Below are 22,705 nucleotides of genomic sequence, written 5' to 3'. Positions count from 1 at the left end.
ACAATCAATATAATTTCTTGTGACTTGTACCAAAAGAAATTAGAAATACCACCGTTTGAGGCAAGATTTTCATAGTGAATATAGGTTTTGAAAACGGAAAAGGATTGTTTTCCGAAACGTTAACTACTTGAGAAAACTTATGAATACGACAAGTTACTGACTTTCCAGTAGTCGTTTTTCAGTGCGCCCTTTACTACACTTGAGCAGATTCTCTACTGATATATCTTTTATTTTTTCAGATTGTGGAAGGTTATAAACCCAGAAAAATAGTATGGAATATTATATATTGTGTAGACATCCTGTGAATGATATCTGATTCGATTCTATAAGACTGTTTGTGATACAAACGGCATAAAGAAAAGTGTTTTTCGTAAAATTCAGCGTTCATATAAAAGTATTTGTTTCGAAAGTAACAGGCGATTTTTAAGAGGTATATCAATATAATTTAATGTTTGAAGATGATTTCATGCAAATGTCGCCCGTGACTCCGCTTTAGATGGCCCATGCGTGAAGTTCAATTTTGGCACACTCTCTTCAACATATCGACCGATATTCCACGTATAAATACTTCAATATGGGCTTCCAGAGCATCAGTCTTTGCTGGCTTATTCCTGTAGACAGCCTCAACATGACCCCACAAGAATAATCCAAAGGTGTTAAATCACCCGGCCAATTGACGGGCTCTTTGTTTCGCATGCCGTGTGGCTGTGGCACCGTCTTGTTGAAACCACATGTCAGGCATGTCCAATTCTTCCATTTTGGGCAACAAAAAGTCGTCAATCATCACACGGCAGCGCTCGTCATTCACAGTAACGTTCCGGCCATTGGCGTCTTCGAAGAAGTACGGCTCAATGACGCCACCGACCCATAATCCACACCAAACAGTGACTTTTTCGGGATGCATTGGTAGTTCTTGCAATGCTTGTGGCTGGTCTTCACTATAGATGTGGCAATTTTGCTTGTTAACGTATTTGTTCAACCAGAAATGTGCCTCGTCGCTGAACACAATTTTTCGATAAAAATGTGAATCTTCCTCCAATTTTGCCAGCGCGTGAGTGGTCGTGTGGCTTCAATTCTTGCACCAGCTCTATCTTATAAGGTTTTACACCCGAATCCTTTCGCAAAATCTTCCATGTAGTGGAGTAACAGAGGCCAATTTGCTGCGAACGGCGGCGAATCGACAGTTCACGGTCATCACGAACACTGGCGGATAGAGCCGTAATATTTTCTTTGGTCCCCACTCTACGTATGCGTGTTGGTGGTTCAATGTCCAATAATGTAAACTGGGCTCGAAATTCGGTCACAAGCTTTCAGAAAGCTCCCTCAGTAGGCTGACAAAAATGCCCATAAATTGGAAGAAGTGCACGATGCACTTTCTTCACCGAGCATGAAGTTTTATATTAAAATTCAATAATTTGCAACTTTTGCATGATCTTCACATCATGACTGCTGTTTCCATTTTTGGAAGATTCCCACATTTTTTCTTTCCTCTCAAAACTTTTTTTCCCAGAAATAGATTGAATTTGTGAGAGTCAATTTTCATTTCGAGACACTTTATTATTCGATATAGCTGGAGCGAAATAATTTTCCCAATTTCAGGTGTCAATTGTATGGAACGATACCGGAATTAAATTGATTGGGTCTGTTTCATTTCCTCCCCAATATCGGAAGGAGCCGTCAGTTTACGTAAGCTGAAATCCGACAGATATTGAAATATTTTATGAAATTCTGATACGATCCCGTTGTTTATGCTGGAGGAAAATTTATCCGCGGCTTTAATGAATTTCGAGGCTTACCGAAACACCGTTTCGGATCCAATTTCTGGCAAAATACATTTTTATTCTGATGGTTGAGGAATTAACAGGGGGCGGGATGAAATCGCAGGTGGCGCGAAATTCCATCAGGAGTCCAATTAATTTCCGGAGCACTCGCATTGAATTATGAAATTAATGTTATTGCAATTCCGTCAGATTTGGAGAGTTTTTTAATGAAGACACTGGAAGCTTCTTTAATACACTTTCCGACGACGAATACTCTTTCAGATTCATGCCTTCTCTTTACTACTAGAGAGTCAGTTGCGGTCTGATATTTTACAATTATATAATAATTATTTGTCTAACCTAACTAATGCAAAAAGTACATTTTTGTAGCATGGTGCAATTCGCTATTGTAATTGATGGAAAAACTCATTTTCAGCGGTTGCTGAAAATGAGTGCTTCGCACAAACAATCAGACCGCTCAACCCCAGAAGCAAAACTCGGCACATGACAATACAGGTACAATAACAGAGGCAGGAGAGGCAGCTCAGGTAATAAGACCAAAACAGGTAGTCGAGCAAACACAGGTAGTAGCAGCAACGCAGGTAAAGGGAAACATCCATCCCTATAAATTGAGACACAGAGTTCTAACTAATCAGTCTGGTTGAAAAAACCAGTCATCACCAGAAGATGGCAAATGAGACTTAGAAGTACATCTAGATCACCCTGTACATGTCTAGAAGTTCACATAATTGACATGAAACAAGTACGAAAAAACGGGAAATTCAAAATTTTTATACTAAAAATTTATTATTTTCATAAAATAGACTGAAATATACAACCGGCAGAGGATGGTAATTAATGTCAATTGAAAACAAAATGATATATGTTAAATAAAATTGAAGAGACATCATTAACTTGTTGTAAGTATTTAGAAATGATGAAAAGTTTGAAAATTATTGTTGTAAACCGTTTTCCTAGTTACGGATATGAGATGATGCTAATGAAAAATTTATATGTTTAGACATAAAAGAGGTTAAGTATGTATTTGCATAGTTAAGGAGAGATGTATCTAAATTCAGAAATAAGTAGCAAACTTGTAGAGAAAATAGTTTTTGAGATATCAAAGTTGGAAATTTGAAGTTACAAAAATTTATAGTTAGTTACTAAGGAAAGTAGAACATTTCCAACATTTTTATCAACAAAACATTCTTCTCAAGGCGACGGAAGGAGATGCCACACAAAATTGTTTCTCCCAGAATTGAATTGAAATTTATAGAAAAATTAGTAACTATTGAATAATTTTTAAGGAATTATTGAACTTTATCTTCGAAGATGAAAATGAAAACAACAATAAAAATTATTTGGCGCTCCGGGGCGACTTTATTGATTCCAGTGGCGCATTTGCTTTTTCAGCTGCAGGGAAAGCCGGAAAAACCTGCAGCATCACCTCATCTGACGATCTTGATCTGCCAATGTCCTCTCTCATAGAACAAAATGTAGAGTGTCTCTAGAGGCTCCAATAGATTCAATACATTATATAGAATACAATACATTATATAGAAAAATAATACTTGGAAGAAGGCATAGTAATATTAACTTGTATAAGCCAGTTCCAAGTGAGGAACTCATCAAGAAATTTATTACTTGAAGAAATTCAAGCAGACGAGAGAAGAATCCGGTGGAAAGACACAATTTTCACTGCACAAAATCCACAGAAGGAAAACTAGGTATTTACCTCTTTTCATATTGAATATAAAAAAATATCTGCATATATAAATGAGTTGTCCAAGAAGAAAACACTGAACAATTGAATTGAAATTAAAATTTATGAATTTCCATCGAACAGAAAACTGCAAAGGGTACAGGATAGAATAACTGACATTTAATAAACTGATAGTGCGTTCCAAAATTCACAGTTCGGTGTAGCATAGAACAATTTTTGTTTTCATTAGTTATTTTGCTGTTTTCATTAGATAATTTATATTTAGAATTTAGATTTTACATTCTATTGAATTGTTTCAAATTTTTTTATTGTCAGTTGTGTCTTTCCAAAATACATTTTCAGGAACACCGGCTATTCAGAATTGTTAATTGAGTTAAAGGGATTTCAACTCTTCAAAAGAGTCGAGCCGAATCAAAATTTTGTTTCATTTCATTAAAAAAAGAACAACTATAAAAATAATACTTATTATAAGAGTCTAGCCGAATCAAAATTTACATTTCATTAAATTTAAAAACAACAATAATAACAATTAAAAAATAAATAAAAAAATAATAACTAACTGTAGAACTGTAGAAATGGTGGTGAGGTAGATTCTACGGAATAGTTTTAGTTCATTAAGATTAGTTTGACAAGTTAACAACAACAGGAATCTAGATGCCTCTGTGTCTGTAGAAATGTGTCAACACAATAATATTATGAATAACGATGGAAGATCAATACCTAATAGTATACTATATAGCTATATTGAAATAATGATCAGATTCACAAGACTATTACATAAGGACACATTGTAAAATCAATTTAAGACCAGTAGATGAGGCAATATTGTGAAATTAATTTAAGACACTTGAGACGCAGGTACCTAGAATGCTTCCTGCCATTATAAATGATCGGGGTCTCCTTACAGTTGTTACAGAAATATACAGTCTTCAGAGATATTGATCGAACAAAAAAATCCGAATTGCTCTAAACAGATGAGTCCGACCCTGTTCTAATTCTTGTAAGACATTTTACTTCTGACACAAGACAAAGTTTCGTGATTAGTGCGTGCCCCATTTTCCCGAATGAGTGAGAATCACGCACATTCACTTTTTGCAAGCCTACTTCATCTTCATTTGTAGCGATCCTTTTATTTCTTTCGGAAACGATTTTACGGCTCAACTTGCGATCTAGTCGGCTGCTATAAGGTTAATATTCCAATCTGCTTGATAGAGATGGGGAAAATTAAGTGATTTCAATTTACTGGGTGTCAATTATGGCGCTACACGTTCGAGTGAAGCTGCTTTTTGTTAGAGATTCTCAAACGAATGACACAATTCACAGAGGGAAAGAAAAGATTATCATTTATTTATTTATTATCAGGAAAAATTAGAAATGAAATTTTCTATGTTTTTTCCACTTTCTATGCGGTAATAATGGCTACAACCATCAATTTATTCATTGAATAATCAAGCAATTTTTAAAAGAGAATACGTAATGCCCAAAGAATTTCAAAATTATATTCAAACCATTTTGCTTTCAAGATATGAACCTGGAGTTTTTCTTAGAGGAATGAATTCACTACTGGAAAGCCTTTTGGGATCATGGATCATAGATTTTTCAGGATTCAGGATGTCATCATTTATAGAAAATAAACAACAATATGTTGCTATCAATAACAGCAGTAATGATATTTTCAGTTAATGTAATCTAAATTTGTCAAACTTTTTAGTGAGTGTCTCTCAGGGATCACTATTAGGGCCATTACCGTTTCTTTTGAACTCTAACGACTTGTAAGTGCATATTAAAGATGATTTATTGAAATCTACGCTAATGGTACATATCTATTGGTAACTATACATCTTCAATGGTAACTGTTTTTAATGATAATTCAATAGCCGATACAAGTAAACATACATTGAAATCTGTGCAGAACTAATTCCCTGTTTCTCAATGAATAAAACTTGATCAAGTAGATTCTATAATCGCCCGTAACCTTGGTCCCAATTCAGTATGTTATTTTCTTGGAAGTCTGAAATATATTTTTATAGGTCAGCAACTCAATACAGTATCATGTTCAAATAATATCCAGACAGAGGCAAGGCATACGTGTATGAATATACATATATAATGTACTATTGATATTTTTTTCACTTCGATACTCCGCAATTCTAGATTGAGGATTTTTCCGCACGTAACCATTCACGACTTGCTATTGACATCCATAAGCGTCCCAACAAATTCAACCAAAGGGAAGAAGACATACAGGTTAACAGAACGTAGTATCCATTACTCAAGAAGACCAAAAATGAAGTAGAATATAACTACGAACGACATCACACCAGCAACATAGCTGCCAATAAAGTGGACTAACCAGAACTAATCAGAACAGTGCAGAACAATCAGAATGACCCAGCAAAAGTGCGGATCAATCGATAGTAAGCATTTGCATGGATTCTGGTACATCACCCTTACCACCATCCTCATCCTGAGCCCCACTACCCCAATCAGTTATCACTGAGACTTCTAGATATAACCTTCGTCCTCACCGTCAACGAATATATCACTGACGATGTCTGCAGCAGCCCAGATTTTATTTATTTATTTTTATTTTTCAGTCAAGTACACTACAGAATTATTATAAAAAAGACATTCAACACTAATGATTAATTAAATTATAAAACAAAACGTAATTATGTCAATAAACAACTATATTTCATTTGTCACCGAACATTGTGTTGAAAGATGGACAGCAGCCTACTAGAAATATCAACATTTCTGGAAAGTATGTGAATATAATGGAATATCTCCAAAATTATAAGTTTTGGGTAAAGGGAAGGGTATCATAACAAGGGCTTATTTTCATGATAGAATTGAACCTTGAGGAAAAAATGGGGGTTCCCTTTTGAAAAAGTTGAGATTTTTTAATTTTTCTTATTCACTTTTTGGACCCTAGTTTTTGCGCACCCTGTGGATTATTCAGTGGACGTGAAAATGATGCGTGATCCGTTCAACCTTCAATCATCACGATTCACTAGCTGCATATTTAAAAAAATGTTAATTCACATAAAAATGACGTATGTTCGAGAGGCTGCATCTGTCACTTTTTCTAAATAAACTCGAGTAACTCGAAAACGGTTCATTTTGGATATAGGGTATGATGCATGAGTTGGAATCTAAATCATAGGAGGGATTCAAAAATGAGGTTAAATATATGATGTGCCATTAAAAATAACAAAGATGACGTCACTTTCGGTGAAACCCGAAACGTCACCTCAACGATAATATTTCAGTTGAATTCCCCATTAGTTCTTCACTCATCCTGCCAATTTTCAGAATCGCCCTTGTCACAGTTTTCTATATATAGATTGCGTTAACCCGTCAAGATATATCCTGTATACCACGACGAAGTGAAATAAATATTTTTCGAAGTATGGAGCTACAAAATTACAAGTATTCAAAAACACTTTGTTGTGAGATTTTTACTCAACAGTTTTTCAAAAACGCAATAAGTGTTTCGCCATACAATGTTCTCTTCGGGAGTGTCTTTACTAACTATATTTCACATATTCAATGCTTTATATACCTAATTCTACAATTTGAAGTACCTATATTTCAAGTACATATGTTTTACCTGGTCATTTGATGTTTCATGTGTACCTGAATTTGTTATGTAACGGGAAGTAATCCAATTCTAATTAATCATTCAGTAAATTATCCGAATTCTTGACTCCATTCATTTCTAAACATTGTGGTAGATTGAGTTTTAAACTTTTCTCTTCTAAATGTAACAACGTCGTATTCATAATTGAACACATGTCCTTCTGCTAAAAGGTGTTTTGCAAATGTTGAATTGGTCTTTGTATTTAGAAAACTACGTCTATGCTCTTTAATTCTTTGGGCAAATGTTCGTTCTGTTTGGCCAATATACAGTTTTGGACAAGAGTCACAAGTCAGCTTATATGCAATCTATCGAATATTGCAGTTTTGTCTTTATTACTTTCAAAAAATTAACTTAGACTATCTATTATTCGTTTTGTAAGCTACATTTACCCATTCTCTCTTCAAAAAATGGGCAATATTATTGGTGGATTACCCAAATATGACAATGTCCTATAACTGACGTTATCGCATCTTGAATTTGGGTAGACCTGATCCATGACTTGCTTTTGTAGTCTTTCGGAGAGAATGGAGTCTAATATATCTACATTATAACCGTTGTTGACCGCGATTTGTTTGTTCAAACTCAGCGTTTCTTGACAATTACCGAAAATATTCAATTTTCCAAATTTATAGCCTCAGTGCACCGCACTGTAAGGGTCGATCTAGTAAAAGTTCATTCACCTAAATAAAGTTAGGATATTTGGCAATTAGCGATAATGCAATAATGCTGATTGGCAATATTAGACTTCGACCTAAATTCGGGAACAAGAATGTGTGGGCATATTCATTCCGTTGCCACCTTCTGAAGATGACACGTCCATTATCCCTGAAAATGTACCTTCGGTAAGTGTATTTTTTTTATTTATATTATTGGCTTGTTGAAGTATACTTTTGATAAAACGTTACATTGTTGAGGGATACGTTGTACCTTTATTTTAATAAACTTCAGTATTTTCTATCTATGATTATTATTTTTATATAAATCCTACCACCTGAATTAACCTCCAAATCGCGAGCCATTTGGGCCGCGACAATGCATGAAAATTAGAGTGAAATCTCACCTTTCTGCCGAACTCAACCAAAGAATCTGAGATTGCTTGATTTGCGGTGTTTTTGTAAATTTTACGGTATTTACATACTGAATTTACTGGCTGTGAAGAAATTTCGGACCAGTTGTTCACAGTTATTTCGGCTAATGAAAAGAAGCCATTGTTTTTCCACTTGAGAGGCGCTGCAATCAGTCGTTACCTCATCAGGTTGATGGTTTGCACACAGAGTAACAAAATGATACTTCACATTCCAATTGGCTTATTTCTTTCTGACACTTACAACAAAAATAAATGCGACCCACCCAACAGAAACTATCAGATTATCAAATTCTTTTCAAGAGTAATTTTGCCGCACGCCTTATTAATCCTCTTCTTGAGAAAATATTTCAAGCATTGAAATTATGGATTGAACACAAAGTTGCCTTCGCATTCCTTAGCGATTCAAATATAGAAGGTATGTTGCATTGTTAAAAAACAATAACTATGTTGAAAATGAGAACAACCTTCACGTTTGCCATCGTTCTAATCTATTGATATACAAGTATCACTGTCTGAGGATTATCGATACAATTGTTTTTCTGAAAATTTACCTTGACCTCTTGGATTTTATTAAGTAGTTTTTCAATGAAGAGAATGAATTTGAATACTCAATATTTTAGGTTCGAAAATAATTCTTTTCCGGTCCACTTGAATCACAGTAATTTGTGAAAATACCTTTTCAATCAGCAACTGACAAAAATAGTAACCTCAAATGTAAATCTTCGATATTCCGAAACTATAAAAAGGAAATCGATGCCATCAAGTTATACGCATTTCATCAACTCTATATGATATAACATAATGCTTCTAGTTAAAACGTGTTTGATATAACAGTAGGATCAACTGATTGAATATATTGTAGAATAATCTGATGAGAAACTACCGTGTGGCGAAACGCACCTTGAATAATATTTATTATGAAAAATTTTCAATCAGTATCATGAATATTGACATAATTCATGACAAAATAGGCAATTTTTCAGAAGTTATCAAAAAAAAAATAGTATCAATACTACGTATAGGGCAGGGGTCGACAAGTAGTTTTAGGTGGGGTCCGGTAACTGTGGAAAAAAATTTTACGAAGTCCAGAAAAACACAACTGATAAAAATTAAGTGTTACCTGAAATATATTTGTTTGGTCTTTTTTTCACTATTCGGGTCGTGATGGGGAGACATGCACACACTGCTAATATCATGCCAGCGGCGGGGGCAACTGCCGCACATTAGAATTCATATACATTACACCACCACGCCCCGAAATTGGAATTAATACATAAATATGTACAATATAAAAAGTCAATATCTTAATTGATCAGGTTCTCTCCTGTTACCAACAGGACGAATAAATGAAGTGCTTGGTGATGGCGGTGATGCCATGTTTGTTAATGTTATCAAGATTCTCAGCATTTATCTTATCACCATTACCAACCACTTCATTTTCATATGTATTATCAACATCGTCTTGATCAGTATTCCATTTGATTTTATCCTCAAAATCCGTATTGTAATCTGTTTTAGAAATCACTGTCTTAATCTGATTGCTGTATCTTTTCCAAATAGTATTTGAATCTAACGGTTGGACAAGATATACATTCTTACCTGAAATTCGCGTTATTTTTGCTTTACAGGTATTGATAAATTTTTTTTACTCCCCATACAATTGCTGTCGCTTCCTTATCTAGAGCTGAATAACCCTTTTCTGATTTGGTTAATGTTTTACTAGCAAAATAAATCGGTCTTTCGATACCGTATGAGAAATAACAGCCCCTATGCCATAGTCTGAACTATCAACTGTTAAACTGATATCTACATCTGGGTCGTAATGAACAAGAACTGAATTTGAAGCTAATAATGACTTCATTTTAGAAAATGATCTACTACAATCACTACTCCAATTCCATACTGAATTTTTCCTCAATAATGCGTATAGAGGATTCCTGACATCAGGTAATTTAGGAATAATTCTATTATAATAATTAATTGTTCCCAGAAATGACTTCAGTTGTGTCACATTCTGAGGTTCCGGAATTTTTTCTATTGCCTTCACTTCATCAGAACTTTTATGAAGTCCATCTTTATTAATAATGAATCCCAAGTAAGATACAGAATCAGAAAAAAATCACATTTTTCCCGTTTAACTGAAAACATCTTTCAAGATTTTCAAAACTTTACACAGATTTTCGATGTATTCATATTGTGTCTTTCCGGTAATGAGAATATCATCTAAAAAAATTGTTATTCCAGGTATATCAATTAAAATCTGCTCCATTATGCGTTGGAATTGCGAGGGTCCCGACGAAATGCCATACGGTAACCTGTGATACATAAAAAGTCCTTTATGTGTACTAATTACAGTATATTTTTTCGAAGATGGTTCAAGTAAAATTTGTTGATATGCTTGGCTGAGATCAATTTTTGAACACTGCTGGAAAATAGGTCATCAATCCTTGGTAAAGGATATTTATCTGCTGGTATATAAGGATTGATGGTTATTTTGTAATCACAACAAATACGCACTCCTCCATTCTTCTTTAGAACTGGAACTATAGGAGTACCCCACTCAGAAAACTCTACCGGCGATATAATACCCTTCCTCATTGATCTATTCAACTCGATTTCCACTTCACCCTTCAACAAAAATGGCAACGGCCTAGGTTTGTGAAATTTCGAAGTAGCTGCAGCAGTTACTTTTAATTTCAGTTCGAATTTGTTGAATGTTCCTAACTTGTCAGAAAAAACAGTTGAAAAATCTTTCATCATCTTATCCAATAAATCATTATTCACAAAATGAATGGTTCTGAATCCTATGTTATAATACCTGATGAAATTTCGCCCTAACAAGGCTGGACGATCACCTTTCACAATATATAAATCCAAATCATTAATTTTCTTATCAAATTCAACAGATAGAGTGGTTTTACCCAAAGGATAAATTTGTCCTCAGAAAAATTTACTAACGAAATATCACTTGGATATAATGGAAATTTTTCGAAATATTTATTATATTCTTCAACTGGCATAACGAAAACTGCTGCACCTGAATCTAATTCGAATTTGAGCATTTCACCCTCAACCCAAATATCAATATAAATAGGTACATCATATTCAGTGCCCAGACTCAAAACAATTGTCACATTTTCCGTTTGTTTACATTCCTACATACCGCTCGTAGATGACCTCTAACATTACAGCTGTTACAAATGTATCCCTTATATGGACAGATATTTGGAGAATGACCTTTACCACAACGAAAACATGGCACACGCGCACTGGCACTACTACTCCATGTCGCTTCATTGCGCCTTCTATATCCGGTTTGATGCAGACTCATGTTGGACTGACCTTGGCTTAGCTGGCTTCCATGTTGCTGGTTTTTCTATCCTTGTTGATGCCGGGGAACTTTTTGAATTTGGTTTACTTCAAAATCGTCCTCCACGCCTGATTCTTCCTTCACCTGGATACATATTTTCGTTTCCTGAATGCTTTCTAGAGCTGCTTCTTCCGTAAGAGCCGTCTCCAAGGCTTTACTGAACTTATCGTCAGCTTTCAAGCCTAGTAACGCATTTTTTACCCGCCCTTCATTATACCTTGTGATAAAATTATCTGTTAGCTTGGTGTCCAGTTCCGTGGCAAATTCACAGTTACTAATTGTTTACTAATTAGTTTACTAATTTGTTAGCTAATTTTTTTGAACGTCCAGTCTTGAACCGATTCACCATTCAATTTTTGGGCGGCATAGTATTTAGCTCTTTCTACCCACACCACAAGTGTTTTGTCCTAATATCCGTCCAGATGTTTAACTATGTCTCCATATGAACTTTGTTCTGGTTTGTTTGGCACTGACATATCAACCAGTAATTGGTATGTCTCCTCCGCGAGGCTATATAGCAAAACTGCTCGTTTTATTGTCGTTTGACAAACACACTCCACTCGGATATTTTTGGATCGAACACCAAGTTGAGTCCAATATCAACTCCTGTGGCCATTTTCATTTATTTCACTTATTATTTACACCCGCGAAAAAGCAAAGAAAACTCGTCGCAAGATGAAATATATTTGTTTGGTTTTAAAAAGAAACACATACGTCTATATATCCGTTATATTACTGCGAAAATATGTATCGTAAAATACATACAAGAAGTCTGCTTTTTTTCACTATTCGGGTCGTGATGGGGAGACATGCGCACACTGCTGATATCATGGCAGCGCCGGAGGCAACTGCCGCACATTAGAATTCATATACATTATACTACCTATGTATTATATTGGTTTTAAATCAAATTCTAAATTATAAAACACAAGACCTAAAATTAATGTGAGAAATTACACCGACGGTCTTGAGCCAGTTTTTTATAGTTTGGTTCTCGAGAGGAACGGCAAATTCGAAGTGTGTCTTCTAGGTGCGCGTCCGTTAATCCGTCCGTTGTTTTTCAAAAATTTTATATGTGAGAAAGATGTTTCACATAGATATGTGGAGCTAAACATATTGGCCAAATTTATAGCTAGTTTCTTGCAATTTTCATATTTTTCTGGAACATGTTTGGTCCAAAATTCTTCAATGGATACATTTTCTTGCAAATCAATTATCTCTATTTGAAGTGATGCCTTTGGCAGCCACATCTGTCCATTCTGGTGCTACATCAACTTCAAATGACGATTTAAGAAACTGAGATAGCTTGCCCATCTCTGCAAAGTCTTGGAATCTTGTAGCAAATTCGTTCCTAAGATCGGTAAGAAATTTCACAAACACTGCAAGGTCTTCTTCAGAGTTCTTTGTACATCAAATAATTCTCGGAATATGAATAAATTTCTGCGAAGAAAAGCAGACACGTTTTGTATCGGATCATATATTAAGTTTCCATTTCCTCGTGATTCTGTGTTGAGCGCACTTGAATATTTCAAAATATCTTTTTAAGAAGCCACGGCCAGCATATTACGCTTGTTTGAGCTTTCTGGCTCCCTCCGTATTTGAGTTTTGCAAGAAGGAGGTTACTTCTTCTTTTATCAGACAGAAAATTTCAATAACTTGACCTTTACTTAGCCAATGAACATCTTGTCGTGTTGCAGTTAAGTCAGAATACGCTGTCAGCAGAATGAGGAGCTGAAGAGCAGAATGAGATCTCATAAAATCATTCAACTTGACCAAGCTCTTCATCACTTCTTTCAGTGTAGCACTACGTTTTTCACAAAGGGCTGCCTGGTGAATTATGCACTGATACAATATTAGACCTGAATTTTTATCCCTGATTCTTTTTACTACACCTTTTTCTTTGTCAATAATTGCTGGGGCCCCGACAGTCGACACCAATTCATCTTGACTAATGTTGGATTTAGTGTAACCTTTCAACGGCAATACTGCTAGCAACTCTTTCCTAAAAATCTGATATTCAATATCAAGAAATCTTATGAAAATAGACATTTGTTCATCATCAACAATGTCACATGATTCATCAAGTGCTATGGCAGAGTAAGGTGCCTTTTACAGAAGTTCAAGAAGATTTTTTATAAAATCAGCAGCAAAAATTTCCGTTTTTCGTGTATTACTTCTCGCTGATGCAGAAATGCAGCCAAGACTTTTTTTTTCAAAAAGTGCCGTGACTATTTCTAACATACATTTTTTTATCATCTCAGAAGTTGAAAATGATTTCTGTTGTTTGTTAAGCGTCCAGCACACACATAGCGCTGCTTCTATGGATTTTTCTTGCTTGCTTATGCAAAGAACAAGTAATTTTGTGTTTTTTTTTGCGAGAACTGCGATTGACGTTTTTTTTACGAGCCTCACTGCCAAGAGGAAAATTTTTGTGAAATTGCTGATAAGTTATTTCGTAGTGTCGCTTCAAATCACCACTCTTAACAATAGCGACAGTTTTATTGCAAATAAGTTACCCTGCGAATTGTATATAAGGCAGCGTAAAACAATATTGTTCAGTCCATTCTGCCAGAAACCTCCTATTTTCACTGTCTACTTCACTCTTTTCAGAATCCATAGTAGCATAGGTACGAAAATATTATGAAAACGCGAAAAATAACAAAACAAATGAATGATTGCTCCGGGTTTTGCGCTACGACTGACAGTGTACTTCCCCGCCCACAGGCCCGCACCCCCGATTTTGATACTCGCTCGCGCTTATTTCAACAAAACAAAATAGTAGTAAGCGCGCCAAACACACATACACAGGGTTGATAGAAAACCAATAAAACCATTATCAGTTGTAGGTACTTGCAAAACAGGTTGGAATAAAGTAAGTACAACTAAGTTGAATTCTATGTGGCTTAAAAATATTAGTTCAATTAATAAATGTTCGACTTTTCGCGGTCTGCAAACAAACCGCGGTCCGCCTGTTGCTAACCGTTGGTATAGGGTCTTCCAACAGGGACTTTCGAACTTTGACAATTGATAACGGCCATCATTCGTCATATATTCAGTTTGCTTTGCCAAATCACCATGGACGAATAAAGCATACAACAGCACGTGTAGATAATGAAATTGTATCCTCATTGTAACGCGCGCTTTGCCTGTTTTACAGTCGCCCAAATCATTCTATCAGCAGGAATATTCGCAATGTGGTGGATGGATTTGAGTCCACTGGTTCAGTAAACGATCGACTAACATATCCGTACGTTGACGAATCACAAAACCTACCGAAAACATTGCTGCTGTCTGTGAGAGTGTGTAGGAGGATCCGAGATAGTCGATTTCGCGTCGCTCACAAGAATTCGACCTTTCGTAGACAACTTGACGAATTTTGCGTCGTGACTTGGACCTGCATCTGTACAAAATTCAAGTGACACAAAAACTGAAGATGAGCTACCATAGACAACGACGTGTGCTTGCTGAATGGGCTCTGGAGCAGTTGGCCACTGACCCTAATTTTCATCACAGAATCATCTTCAGCGATGAAGTCCAATTCTGGATGAATGGGTAGGTGAATAAACAAAATAATCGAATTTAGGACGATACCAATCCACATGGTATCTAAAATCGTCCAATGCATCCCGGAAAAGTTACTGTTTGGTGTGGATTTTGAGTTGGCGGCGTCATCGGTCCATATCTCTTCGAGAACGACGTTAGCCAGGTCATCACTGTCAACATCGAGTATACAAGTTGATGATTACCAACTTATCTTGGCCTGAATTGCATAATCAGGTAAAAACGATTCTACGTTTTCAAACCATTCTTTGGAATGGAACCACAAGCTATGCAGGCTCTGCAGGCACTCTGCAGGCACTCTGCAGGCAAGGGTTAGAAACTCAATTATTTGGAATCCTTGTAAATTCATAAACGTAAGGTAGATACCGTCTACCTAATATGTTGAATCTCATTCAAGTAAACACGTCAGGAGGAAAAGCCATGTTCTCAATGATCGACGTAGCTGAGCTATATCACCATTTGGTATGGAAGAAGAAGACTCTCACCAGACTTAGCACATTCCAAAGTCACTTCGAATACCTGATAATGCCATTTGGATTCGTGAACGCGCCGAAGATTCATGAAAATTACGTTGGCAGGACTCACTGGATGACTTTGCATGGTCTACTTGGACGATATAATTATATTCAACGCGAAAGGATCCGAAGATCATCTTTCCAGACTCAGGAAGGTTTTCGAGCGACTTAGAGATGTGGTTGTGAAATTAAAGCCGAATAAATGCAACTTTTTACTTCGAAAGATTAAATATTCGGGACACATTATGACTCAAACGGGAGTACTTCCCGATCCGGAGGAGATCGAAGTAATTCATGATTTTCCAATACCAAAGAACATGAAGGGAATAGGATCGTTCCTGTGATTGATAAATTGGTGTAGGCCATTTATACCAAATGCTGCAGACCCGTTGACCAACTTCACGAGAAAGAAAACCAAATTGAAATTACCACTGGAGTACTGCAGGCTATCGAGAAACTTAAAAAGATGCTCATCCTGGAGATGATACTCATCTTTCCAGATTTCTCTCAACCGTTTATAGTTGCAGCAGATGCTTTAGGATCAGGAGTCGGAGAGGTTCTCAGTCAATTGAGAGAATATTTGACACTTCACAAATGTCTTTCATATGAAAGTATTGATATGGTTGGATGGAGAATTGAAAAACCTTCAAAATAATCCACCGCACTAACCACGTTTTTTATTAAAAAAATTATTGACGAAGTACATAAGAAATGAAAAAAAATTGGCGAAATTCGCGATTGAAATTGAAATTTGTTGGGTTTCAGGATTTTTCCCTTCAATCATTGACTAGCGAAACAAATGAAAGTAAATTATTACTTTTCAGACTGATATTTCGGTTACTGTGAAACTGAATCACACACCAATGCTGTTATCGCACACAAAACAATTTCATATCTCCAGTCCGTTTTTCGGTAAACATTCTGGCATATTGGGTCAACATTCCCATTGTTTTGCACGCTCTATCCGGGTGTCAAACCCAAGCGATCCGTACGAAATTCTCGGCTAATTGACTTTTGTACACGCCAATACATCCAACGTCAATTAGGAGAAAGAAGTATAATGCCGATATTTCGTTATTGATGCGTAAAACTGAATTCGACTTTCAATTTCCCAAAACCATTCCAGGGGTCGGGTTGATTGAGAGATATACGACTCGATTGAGTGGACTATTTGGTTTTTGATTCTAGTGTCTGGGGTGAAAAAAAAAAGTTGATTTTTGTTTCAAAAAGATCTAATTTTTTTTGAAATTCATACCGAAACTTCATTTTCTTGCGGACGCCAGCTACCACTCATACTTTCTTAATGACAAAATGAGTCGAATGTAGTGGAAGGTTTTTTATCAACTCTTTTTTTTTTTAGAATTTGTCCATTAGTTCATTGTTACGATCTTCATTAGGGTTCGAAGGTCTTCGTGTATCCCAACGTTCCGTCAGCACGAGTGGCTGGCTTCTTCAGAGGTTTATTCATCTTGATGGTTCACCGATGACTAGTGATCTTTCAGTATCGGATTCCAAATCCGGCTAAGCGTTATCGCCTCATCTTTTCTGTTGTAGTTTTCCTTATGTTTATGGATTTCTATGGCTTCCCGTACAAGCCGACTGGGGTATCCAAGAGCGGTTGCAAGTAGTTTCACATCTTCAAAGAGTATCGTCTGATCTCCTCCACTAAACGCGTGTTCTGTTACTGCCGATTTTTCCACTTGACCTAATCTGCAGTTTCTCCGATGTTCATGCAGCCTTGTACCCATGGATCTTTTGGTGGTACCGATACAAACTTTTCCGCAGATGCATGATATATGATATACCCCCGCAGCTGATGTGGATCTCTTTTATCTTTCGCAGATCTCAGGCGTTTTGTATTTTCCTGGTGGGCTTGAACACTGTTTTTATGTTATGCTTCCTTAAGATTTTTCTGATTCTGTCTGTAACCCTAGGGATGTACGGTAGAAATACACGTGCAACCGTTTGAATTTCCTCCCTATTTTGACTTGTAGAAGTCTTCAGCTTGGCCTTGTTCATCTCGGTTACACTGTATCCATTCGACCTCAAAGCCACTTGAAGATGCTCCAATTCTTGTTGTAGGTATTCTGATTCACATATTCTACGGGCACGTTCTGCCAGGATGTTGATAATCCCCCGCTTTTGACTCGGATGGTGGTTCAAAAGTGCATGCAGATATCTGTCCGTATGTGTCGATTTTCGGTACACTTTATGTGTCAGTCTTGTGCCACGCCTTCCGACGAGTAGATCTAGAAAAACTCTCTGTTGTCTTGTTCAGTCTCCATGGCGAACTTGATGCATTTATGTGGTCTAGAAATCGGTTCAGTCTGTCCCTCTCATGTCTCCAGATAACGAATGTGTCATCCACGTATTGTAGCCAAATGGTTGGTTTGAAATCGAAAGCATCTTTTTTTTTTAATTTAAGTTTTTTATTAAGTTTATTTAAGTTTTATTTAAGTTTATTGTCCCTTCAACCATTCAGGTTATTAAAGACTGCATATTACATGTCATAGTAAATATAAAAATGTAAATAATAGATACAGTTAATCTAATATAATCTAAATTTCATTGACTAAACCAATATCAGTTAGGTAATCTATAAGCTGGGAGGGATTGCAACCTTCCTTCAAAAGTTCGGCAAGAATTGAAGGAAATCCATGTAGTTTTCGATGTCGATTGTAAGCTTCGCACTCGATTGAAATATGTTTCACTGTTAGGGGGCAGTGGCATATTTCGCAGGTTGGTTCTTGGGTTTTATCGATCAGGTGGGAGTGTGTGATGCGGGAGTGTGTGTCCAAGGCGTAGTCTAGTGACTATGGTTTGTTGTTTTCTTTCCAAGGAATATATTTTTCGAGGGAGTACGGTCTTTTTCATTTCGGCCATTTTCGATTTGGAGAGGTTCCATTCAGCTTGCCACGCATTGATATTCATCCCTTTGAATATTTGTTTGAGGTCAGATTTGGCAGTTCTGGTTATTGTGTGAAGTTCGTCAATATCCGTTGCATCTCTAGCTAATCGATCGGCTATTTCGTTTCCCTTCATATCCATGTGTGATGGTACCCATACGAAGTGAGTCGTTTTATTCTGTTGTTGAAGATGATGGAGTTCTTTTTTAATAAGGATAAGGATCGGATGTGATTGTGATGTAATCGATTGCCTTCTTCTCAAATCTCTCGATGAAGAAGTTGGCTATCACTGGGCTGTCCATAAGTTATCGAGAAATTGGATGTTACACATCTTCAAATCCTTCATCGAGGAAAATCAACAATATCAATGGAAATAAACTTAACGGATAAATCACTCAGAACGACATCCACATTCCAATTCTTTTATTATTATTTGGGATCAGTCTGACCTCCATTTTTTGCTATGGAGAGTGTCCAGGTAGCAGCCCTGTGATTGTTCTGAGTCGATTCCTAACGTGCTGAATCAGTTCTTCACTTCTCTTCTCGGATAGTCCTTTTGTAAGATTCATTTCAAACAATTCTACGTGCATAACATCCCGCCGCTAGTTTTTCGTCAATGTTCCAATATGTCGATTAAATTTCAGTTTGTCAATATATAGGGTGTAACATATGGGCGTTTGATGAAAATAAATAAAATTGCAAAAAACTTATGACAAAAAAAAAATTTCAACAATCTGTATTTCGAAAACGAATCATTCTTCGTTAAACATTTTGAAGGAAAAAGTTGTTTACTTTGAAGAGATCCACCACATACTTAGTTTTTGTAATGTTCAACTTCACTTAGTGCCCTAGGAGCTAAGTGATATGCAATGATATAGAAAATTGTAAATATCTCGAAAACGATCACCTCCAGTGTTGTTGAGGAAGTGTACCTTTTTTATTTCGAAAAGGTGTGGGAATTAGGTTTTTTCATGAAAAGTACCATGACCTTACATTTATCCGGGTTCAGTGACAAGTTATTTCCATAACACCATTCTATAACCCGTCCTACGTTTGCTGAGAGGTTCACACAATCAGCTATGTTCTCAACGAGGCAGTATAGTTTTAGATCATCGGCATATAAAAGGAAATACACATCTATAACATCTGCAATATCATTAATGAATATATTGAAGAGCAACAGTCCCAGATTTGAACCTTGTGGAATACCGGAAGACGCACTATATTCGGTAGATGTAAGGAACGCTTACAGTAGACTGTATTTTTGTATGGAACAAGATCAAGCTCAACATTCGACCAATTTCGAAAAAAAAACAGCAGAAGAAATAGAGGAACACAAGACCTTTGAAAAGATGTATCACTTGATCTCCAAGTCATTGAAAAAATAGGGATGGTAGTTGCTGACCGCAAGTCTGACTTACAGGGGGGTCAAGTTTTCGTTGGAAGGCCCTGTATGAGTTTTGAAGAGTGAGTCTGAGACATTCATTTTGTCTTTCGGACCATTATAATTATAGACGAAGTAAAACCGTTGAGAATTTTATAGAAGGTGTCTAACGATAAATACATTCCTTTCAATTTGACACCGGTATTGAAACTGAAATTCGTGACTTTCTGAAGCTGCTACAGTAATTGAAAGATTCAGTGCCACATTTATATATCATAAAATCTGGCGTGGATTGCGAAAGAATTCATGATTGAAATTACGATTGGTGGAAGGAAAACATAAATTCGATACTGTCATTTGAAAAGGCACTAAAACAACAACGACGGGAAAATAGATAATTTACCGGGAACCGAAAATTGAAGTTATCAATACAGGCGCCATCGATAGCTTTTATGCTTTTGTTTGTTTTGCTTTCAATGTAAAGTATCGTCTATTTTGTATGAAGCGGGGCTACCGACGTATTATTGTAGAATTTCAATCGGAAAGATAAATATGATATATAAAGTTGTCGGCTATTATAGAATGGCAACAAGATCACTTTGTGAAATATTTCAACATTACTGTCTTTATTTCATTGTTTGTGAAGATTTTCTAGCAATATACTGTGAAGAATATAAACTTTCACGACCCTAGATAACTGTGTCAGATATATTTTCCATGTTTTTCAGTCACGGTTTGCAGGTTTTTATGTCTATGGTTTCGCCCTTTTACTGCGGTAAGGTAATGATCGAAGTGCTCGAGTAGTTTTCAACGTAGAAACTAGAATGCTTGAATTTGTGTCCGGTTTTATATTATCATAGAAAGCCAAGGTTCCTTCCTTTTCATTTGATTACCTTACCTTGTTTGCGTACAATTGAGGACAGGTAGCCCGATTTCAATAATGTTCATTGTCTCTTTCTCCCTATTGAAATTATACTTGTACTCATTGATTTCTATTGTCTTTCTATATATTCCTAGATAGTAATTTTGAGTTTAATCGAGTATTTCTGTATTTTCGAATGTGATGATTATGAGTATCGTAAAATGGGGTTACTTTGATATTACGGGGTTACTTTGATAAGAGCTTAATTATTTTTGAAAAGCGCGAATAACGAGATTACTGAACGCAGCCGAATGTTTTCTTTGGCAACACTGATACCGATTTTACAATATATCGGATTTTGTTTAACAACGTTGTGTCATAAAACTTTGTGATTTTGTGAAAAAATATTGGAATTTCCGGTATGTAGAACTCTTCATGTAGATTCAAAATTACTGGAATTTTAATTTTACGGCCTTGGTTATTACTGTTTTCTATGAATACTGTTAATGTTTTAGGCCCTAAAAAACTAATAGAGTCACCATGTTTCAAACTTGAATGTGTACGGGGTTATTTTAATCAAATGATCAAAGTAACTCCGCATTTTGAAGAAACTGCGGTTAACGATAAAATTTCGTAAAATAGGTAGGTAGTGTTTCTTAACAGTATTACCGGGGTTGTTTTTGTTACAGAATAATGCCTAGGACTTATAGGAAGCTGCTTGAAAGTCGACAGTACAAAAATTATTCAGATGCAGTGATTGAAAATGCACTGCAATCTATATTAGACGGACGTGGCGCTGCAAAAGAACTCAAAATACGTATGGAACTTTATATAATAGGTATAATGGACAACACATAAATAGACCTGGAGCCCAAACTGTGTTCACTGACGCTCCAGAAAAGGCTGCTCAAATCAGCAGCAAAGTGTGAAGAATGGGGAATTCCTCTAGGTCTGTCTGATTTGCGTATGTTCGCTAAGGCTTGTTTAGACCGAACGCGACGAATTGTTCCAAAATTTTCGAATAATGTGCCGGGTATTGACTGGGCCTACTCGATTTTACGACGTCATCAGGATTCTTACAGTCAGCGTGTTGCAGCTAATATAAAAAGGGCTCGAGCTGGAGTTTCCAAACAAAATATACAACAATATTTCAAACATTGTTTAAAACGTGCCTAGTAGTGATATTTTCAACTATGATGAGTCAAATTTAAGCGACGACCCGGTCAAGATACGCTATATATATCGACGAAGAGTCAAATACCCAGAAAAAATAATAAACTTCTTCAAGAGTTGCACGTCTATCATGATTTGTGGGCCTGCAAATGGTGTTTTATTACTACCTCATGTAATATATACGAGCACACATCTATATGACACTTGGAAACAGAGAGCACCGTGTGGCTCACCCTGTTGCGACGAGCCTTGTTGCTCAAGATGAACTAGATACAACCGAACAGCAAGTGGCTGGATTGACAGCTCAACATTCTGAGATTCATAACATTTATATCATGTTCTTGGCCACACGCGAAAAGACTAAACGGGCGTAAAGCGTTATTTGGGGGCAATTTGTCCTCTCACATCGATGAAGATGTTTTACGGCTATGTGAAGAAAACGATATCAACTTTGTTTGCTTGGTATCACCCTCGACCAATTTGCTTCAACCTTTGGACGTAGTATTTTTTCATCCAATGAAAGATGCATGGCGAAATACATTATCGAAACGGAAAGTGGAAAACTTGAAGCTGGCCATGGTTCCAAAAGATGCATTTCCGTATTCACTCAACAAGACACTAGTAAGAATGGACGAAATATATACAAAAAAAATTAAAAACACTGGTGTGGTACCGCCGTTAAATAATGAAAACGGTGCCATCGAACGAAATCTTATAAGCG

This window comes from Leptinotarsa decemlineata, unplaced genomic scaffold (genome assembly GCF_025532065.1).
Source record: "Leptinotarsa decemlineata unplaced genomic scaffold, Ldec_3_MD MMD2_tig00004307_RagTag_RagTag, whole genome shotgun sequence".
Taxonomy (NCBI): Eukaryota; Metazoa; Arthropoda; class Insecta; order Coleoptera; family Chrysomelidae; genus Leptinotarsa; species Leptinotarsa decemlineata.
This window is presented reverse-complemented; position numbering follows the sequence as displayed.